At 52.7% G+C, this 7576-nt stretch overlaps 1 long non-coding RNA gene across 4 annotated transcripts; it reads left to right on the plus strand.

Annotated features, from left to right (window-relative positions):
• Positions 1 to 436: 436 nt before the first annotated feature.
• On the plus strand, positions 437 to 6618 carry LOC138754713 (uncharacterized). 4 transcript variants are annotated; one of them, XR_011351897.1, is made up of 3 exons: positions 438 to 557; positions 1235 to 1311; positions 5350 to 6618. It is a non-coding gene; the product is annotated as an uncharacterized lncRNA (long non-coding RNA). The 4 variants fall into 4 exon arrangements; XR_011351898.1 differs by having other exon boundaries at positions 443 to 1311; positions 5350 to 5770; positions 5867 to 6618; XR_011351896.1 differs by having other exon boundaries at positions 447 to 1311; positions 5350 to 5583; positions 5748 to 6618.
• The last annotated feature ends 958 nt before the right edge of the window (positions 6619 to 7576 follow it).

Here is a 7576-nt window from a genome sequence, read left to right on the forward strand (position 1 = left end):
CCCGAGCTCCAGATCCAAACCACCAACATGATGAGGAAGCCTTCCTCCCTTCACCCAATCCCCTCATCCTTCCCCCCTTCGCCCGTCCTCCCTCTCACCTTTCAACCCATCCCCTCGTCCTTCACCCCCCCCTTCGCCCCATCCTTCCCCCCTTCCCCTCATCCTTCGCCCGGTCCCCTCGCCCCATCCTTCGTCCTTCAACCCATCCCCTCCTCCTTCCCCCCTTCTCCTCATCCTTTGCCCTGTCCCCTCGTCCTCATCCCCTCCCCCCACCCTTCACCCTTCAACCCATCCCCTCCTCCTTCCCCCCTTCTCCTCATCCTTTGCCCTGTCCCCTCCCCCCACCCTTCACCCTTCAACCCATCCCCTCATCCTTCCCCCTTCGCCCCGCCCCTCCTTCCCCCCCCTCCCCGCCCCCTCAACCTCCTCCCCTTCACCCCGCCCCTTCCTCCTAACAGGGGACAGCCATTATTGGAGTCCATGAGGGGTTGAGAATGAACCGGGAGCGGGGACAAGCGGTTCCGTTCCCCTCCGCCACAAGACCCCCGTTCCCCGGGGTAGAATCACCCAGGTCCCCTCCCCCCAACTCCGGGGTACCTGAGGGTGGGTGACGGCCCCGGGTCCTGTCGGTGCGCTACGGCCGCAGCCCCGCCGTCTCCATGCGCCCACCTCCCCTCCCGCCGACCGTCGTCCGGGCCAACGGCTCGCGCCAACCTCCCCTCCTGCCAACCGTGCCAACCAACGACTCGCGCTGGAGGGGGTTGGCGGGTCCTTAAGGCCGGGCTCGGACTGGGGTTTGGTCCTCCCTCGGCCTCCTGCCCGGCAGGATTAAAGGCACAGCCGGTCCCTAGAACTCGGGCCCTCCTGTCCAGGCAACACAAGGAACAGGACGAGGCCATCCGGCCCGTCGAGCCCTGGTCTGCCCTTCACTGATCTGACTTGGGCTCATCTCCACCCACCTGCCTTTCCCCCACCACCCATCCCTTAATTTCCCCCACTGTGTAAAAATCTACCCAACCTGGTCCTAAATACATTTACTGGGGTCGCTTCCACTGTTTCCCACAGATTTCCCCCACCGGGAAAAACAGTTCCTCCTCATCTCTGTCTTAAATCTGCTCTGGGTCTTGAGGCCGTAGCCCCCTAGTTCTCGTCTCCCCCGCCAATCTATCTCTATCTTATCCTTGCCTTTCATTCTTCTGGATTCCAGCAAGTTCTGACCCATCTCATCTCATAGGCCAACCCACCCCAATCAACCTGGTGAACCTCCATTGCACCCCCCCGACAAAGCCAGCGCACTCCTCCTAGCGCAAGGTGAGTGGAACGGCACCATTCGGCGAACGAGGCGGCCGCCTAGAGTGCGGACCTCAGAGGAATGCAGTCAGGGGGGGTCAGGCGCCTGGTTTCAGGCCAGACGGTCTGGCGTTTGACTTTGGGGCATATCAGGGTCCGTGTGTCTCCGCCTGGGGCACAAGTGCAGCGGTTCGAGTGTTGTTGGGGGCCGGGTAACTCCCTCCCCCCCACTGCTACAGCTTCCTCTGCCAGAGACCGTCTCTTGGACTGGGACGCCTGCGTGCTCTGCTCCTTATCTCAGGCAGCTGTTTGGGGGTCAGATGTGGCGGGGCTTTCGAGCACGCCGGTTTGAAAACTTGCCACGTTTTCAAAACTTTAGTACTCTTGTCGGACAAGTTCAGCTCGAGTGTGGCTCCGCGTTTGCAGCGGGCCCCGACCAAGGCGGTGTCCGGTGAGTGAGGGGTTCGGGGAAGGTACAGCATCTCCCAAAGGAGTTGGGGGAGGGGTGGGGGATGAACTCTCGCTCCCTGGTCCCTGCTGCCCACTCCTTCCTCAGTCCCCGCTCCCCGTGGCCCCCATCCCGCTTCGCCCCTGGTTCCTGCTCCATCTTCCATGGTCCCCAGTCCCCCCCCCCCCCCCCCGGAGTTCCTGTTCAACTCTAAACCTTCGGTGGATGGTTCTGATTCCCGATTCATGCTCAAGTCCTTCTGCACAGCAGTGTCCTGCAATCCCTTACCATTGAAATAATAAATGGATCTTCCACTTTTCCTTCTGAAAGGGATGACCCCACATTTGTTACATTGTCCTCCATCTGCCAGACCCTTGCCCACTCACTATATCCCCCTGCAGACTCTATATCCTCTGCATAATTTGCTTTCCCACCCAATTTATTGTCCTTAGCAATAATCACTGTCTTAAGACGCTGTTTACATCCGGTACCGCACGGATGGCAGTCTCTTCAATCTGAGGCGCCTGCAAGCTCACACCAAGACACAAGAGAAACTTGTCCGTGAACTACTCTTTGCAGATGATGCCGCTTTAGTTGCCCATTCAGAGCCAGCTCTTCAGCGCTTGACGTCCTGCTTTGCGGAAACTGCCAAAATGTTTGGGCTGGAAGTCAGCCTGAAGAAAACTGAGGTCCTCCATCAGCCAGCTCCCCACCATGACCACCAGCCCCCCCCACATCTCCATCGGGCACACTGAATTCAAAACGGTCAACCAGTTTACCTATCTCGGCTGCACCATTTCATCAGATGCAAGGATCGACAATGAGATAGACAACAGACTCGCCAAGGCAAATAGCGCCTTTGGAAGACTACACAAAAGAGTCTGGAAAAACAACCAACTGAAAAACCTCACAAAGATAAGCGTATACAGAGCCGTTGTCATACCCACACTCCTGTTCGGCTCCGAATCATGGGTCCTCTACCGGCACCACCTATGGCTCCTAGAACGCTTCCACCAGCGTTGTCTCCGCTCCATCCTCAACATCCATTGGAGCGCTCACACCCCTAACGTCGAGGTACTCGAGATGGCAGAGGTCGACAGCATCGAGTCCACGCTGCTGAAGATCCAGCTGCGCTGGATGGGTCACGTCTCCAGAATGGAGGACCATCGCCTTCCCAAGATCGTATTATATGGCGAGCTCTCCACTGGCCACCGTGACAGAGGTGCACCAAAGAAAAGGTACAAGGACTGCCTAAAGAAATCTCTTGGTGCCTGCCACATTGACCACCGCCAGTGGGCTGATAACGCCTCAAACCGTGCATCTTGGCGCCTCACAGTTTGGCGGGCAGCAGCCTCCTTTGAAGAAGACCGCAGAGCCCACCTCACTGACAAAAGGCAAAGGAGGAAAAACCCAACACCCAACCCCAACCAACCAATTTTCCCTTGCAACCGCTGCAATCGTGTCTGCCTGTCCCGCATCGGACTGGTCAGCCACAAACGAGCCTGCAGCTGACGTGGACTTTTTTTACCCCCTCCATAAATCTTCGTCCGCGAAGCCAAGCCAAAGAAAGAAAAAAAGAAAAGGAGTAGGAATTTGGAGAAGGGTTCAGAGAGTTCATTGCTGTATCTGACCCGACCTTGTTGGTTTTCGTGCAGTTGGATAATCATGTTGAGGAACTTTGGGGGACATCCGATGCGCTCTAGTATTTTCCAAAGCCCTTTCCTGCTCACGGTTCCTTCTCCATTAACAATGGCGTGAAGCAAGGCTGTGTTCTCGCACCAACCCTCTTTTCAATCTTCTTCAGCATGATGCTGAACCAAGCCATGAAAGACCCCAACAATGAAGACGCTGTTTACATCCGGTACCGCACGGATGGCAGTCTCTTCAATCTGAGGCGCCTGCAAGCTCACACCAAGACACAAGAGAAACTTGTCCGTGAACTACTCTTTGCAGACGATGCCGCTTTAGTTGCCCATTCAGAGCCAGCTCTTCAGCGCTTGACGTCCTGCTTTGCGGAAACTGCCAAAATGTTTGGCCTGGAAGTCAGCCTGAAGAAAACTGAGGTCCTCCATCAGCCAGCTCCCCACCATGACCACCAGCCCCCCCCACATCTCCATCGGGCACACTGAATTCAAAACGGTCAACCAGTTTACCTATCTCGGCTGCACCATTTCATCAGATGCAAGGATCGACAATGAGATAGACAACAGACTCGCCAAGGCAAATAGCGCCTTTGGAAGACTACACAAAAGAGTCTGGAAAAACAACTAACTGAAAAACCTCACAAAGATAAGCGTATACAGAGCCGTTGTCATACCCACACTCCTGTTCGGCTCCGAATCATGGGTCTTCTACCGGCATTACCCACGGCTCCTAGAACGCTTCCACCAGCGTTATCTCCGCTCCATCCTCAACATCCATTGGAGCGCTTTCATCCCTAACGTCGAAGTACTCGAGATGGCAGAGGTCGACAGCATCGAGTCCACGCTGCTGAAGATCCAGCTGCGCTGGGTGGGTCACATCTCCAGAATGGAGGACCATCGCCTTCCCAAGATCGTGTTATATGGCGAGCTCTCCACTGGCCACCGTGACAGAGGTGCACCAAAGAAAAGGTACAAGGACTGCCTAAAGAAATCTCTTGGTGCCTGCCACATTGACCACCGCCAGTGGGCTGATATCGCCTCAAACCGTGCATCTTGGCGCCTCACAGTTTGGCGGGCAGCAACCTCCTTTGAAGAAGACCGCAGAGCCCACCTCACTGACAAAAGGCAAAGGAGGAAAAACCCAACACCCAACCCCAACCAACCAATTTTCCCCTGCAGCCGTTGCAACCGTGTCTGCCTGTCCCGCATCGGACTTGTCAGCCACAAACGAGCCTGCAACTGACGTGGACTTTTACCCCCTCCATAAATCTTCGTCCGCGAAGCCAAGCCAAAGAAGAAAGAAGAAAAGAGGAGTAGGAATTCTTCAGTATTTCAAATAAGAGCTGTTTTAAAATGTGTGTATGTATGTAACCTACTCTAATTTTACCAATTTATCTCCCAAATATTCCATCACAGGCAGCACCGGCTTGTGGGCCGAAGGGCCTGTTACCGTGCTTTATGTCTATATTTAAATAAAAACGTAAAGTTCAGAATTTTTGCTCTGATTCCCAGGTTCAGATTAAATCTTCCGCACAATGCCTCACAGAAAGGAAATCGGCAATGCTCGAAATAGAGCAGTGACAGAAGGAGAAGATTTCTGGGGTGCGGTTAAGGGATTCCTCTGCAGGATTTGTCTGGTGGTCGTGGGAATGTTTTCTCCGCACTCTGCTTGACATCACAGTGTGGGAGTCAGTCCTGCTGAGGGGTTGCAGATCCAGTGACGTGGGCTCGTCTGTGACCTCTGGAGCTGCCTGTGTGGACTTTGTTGGTGGTCTCAGTGACCACCGTGTTCGTAACTTCCCACAGACAGCCTGGTTGGACGGATAATTGGCTGCTGTAACCAGCCTTCTGATTGTGTGAGAGAGATGTGAATTGGGTGGGAGATAGCAAGCATGTGTGAGAGTCACTTAAGTCGATGGGAAATGCAACATCTTAACGCGGTTCATGAATCTTCTCTCCTCATTTCAGGATCAGGCAGATAACCTTCAGTCCCACATCACATCCCAATTTGTTCAACTGCACAAGGATCTCATGGAGAAAGAGCAGTACATGCTTAAATAACTCAGGGAAGAGGAAGAGAGGGTTGTCAGTCCAATGCAGGAGAATCTTCGACAGATTCAAGAAAATTTAAATTCTATTCAGCAGGAACTCTCAAGGTTACAGGAACGGATGGATGAAAAGGACATCATGATATTTCTAAAGGTAAAGGATTGTTTCTGATGGTTCTGGATCCCTTCTGCTACACCCTTTTTCTGCCTGTATGTCAGTGGACATTGGAAATTGGGGTGTTCAGCAGGTGGTTAGGATTTTGCTGCTGTGGTATCGATGGTCCGTCTCAATCAATTCATATCCGTGATTTATTTCAGGAGGGAGCCCATCGGGAGGGCAGGTAGGAAATGTTCTTCACTGAAATCCTGCGTCGGTTTGGAATTAATTCACCAATTGCTGATGCTCAGGTTGTAACCAGCTGTTTAATATTTACAAGGTTGTTGTGGGTAAGAATGTGTTGCAGTGAGAGATGATGCTCTGAGGACTGAAAACTTCGACAATCCCTTCCTGTTGGACAGAGTTGTGAAAGAAATGCTTGATGCCATAAGGCGAGGTAAAGCTGCTTTCTCACTGTTCGTGGCCCTTTCACTGCCTCTGTAGATGCAAGATACCTGCTTACATTAAAGGTCATGGAAATTTTATTCCAGCACCAACCCAACCCCGTTCGCTGACACTTCACCATCTGGAGATGTCCGATCCCTGAACAGAACCAACACAGATGTTCATACAATTAGTTAAGGGACATGGAGATACACAACTGGATCCAGAACCCATCCATCCTCCACCCCATGAGATGCGTTTTAAACACAGGGAATGAATGGCGGGATTGTCATAGAAATTACACCTGGATCCTTCAAAGACGAAAATATGAGCCCGATCCCTCTCGGAGCACTCCATGACCCCAGACTCTTGTTGACTCAGATCTGGCCCCTGCTGGGCACACAAACCTCACCTATGTCACCAAGAAGAATGACTTAACGTGGGTGTGGTGGAACACGGTAGTGCAGGATGTGACCTCACTCAACTGTCCAGGCTGGCCCGCCTCCGACATGCCAACTCCTTCCCATAAGATTCCCAATAAAGGCTGGCAGCCCAAGTCTCCCCTCTCCATACCAGCTTTGGATCCGGCCCACCAGTGTGTAGAGACGTACCTGACATTTAAGGTTATTAAAGCCTTTAATCACTCGCTTCCAGTCTGCTTGTAGTTATTGATCGCGCTGCAGAGGGTTTATCACTTCACCGGCTTTATTTCCCTTGTGTTGCTGCCATGGTCTTCAAATTGTCTTCACCCCACAATAAGGAAAAGTGCTTGCCATGCCAATCCCACACATCATTTCCAGTTTATGCCCAACCCTGCACATTGCACACTGGGGAATGTAGTTCTTCATTGCACCCATGTCAACACACCTTTGCCCTTTTCAAAATATAACACAACACGATGTCTACATAACAAGTATTTGACACCACTGAACAATCAATGCGGGTTGCCATTCAACTGCTGACTCAGCATCTGGCGTCTTTGTTATGTGCTCATTCCCCCTAACTAGAACTTGGCCACATCCCTAGTGTGGTTGGGGGGGGGTGGTGTTCTCTCCATTACTGGTGCCCTGCACCAGTCCGCTGCTTCCCCAGAATCTGAAACAGCTTGTGGCTTCTGCTGAAGTGAGACACAGGATTCCAAATAAAACAGTGCCAGCTCTCTCAACGGGATTTTTAAACCGGTACGGAGCCATTGGTAGTGGGACTGGGCAGTAGGACCTCACGGGGGAGTGCTCTGACTCTGCTCCCTGCTCTCCCCACATCCATTACAGCAGCTCTGGCAACAACGCCATTTGTTTGGACCCAGTTTGTCGCCTTGCCCCAGATAGAGTATTTAGAGGTGGCTTGGGAGGAAATGCTGGAGCAGGTTGCACACAAATATTTTAAAACACAGAATCTTTGCAGGACTTTTGCAGAGTGCTTTTTGCAGAAAGCAACAAAGTTGTAGAATAGAGCTTGCCTGGGAGAACGTGATCTTTGCAGGCAGGGGAGAACAGTTTTGCTCTCAGGAAGGGAGGGAGTGAAACAGAGAGGAGAGACACAGAAATCAGTTCCATAGGGACAAGCTGGCAAACTTTGGAAGGCTGCCTGGTCAAAGGAGAAGGCT

This window comes from Narcine bancroftii, chromosome 2 (genome assembly GCF_036971445.1).
Source record: "Narcine bancroftii isolate sNarBan1 chromosome 2, sNarBan1.hap1, whole genome shotgun sequence".
NCBI lineage: Eukaryota > Metazoa > Chordata > Chondrichthyes > Torpediniformes > Narcinidae > Narcine > Narcine bancroftii.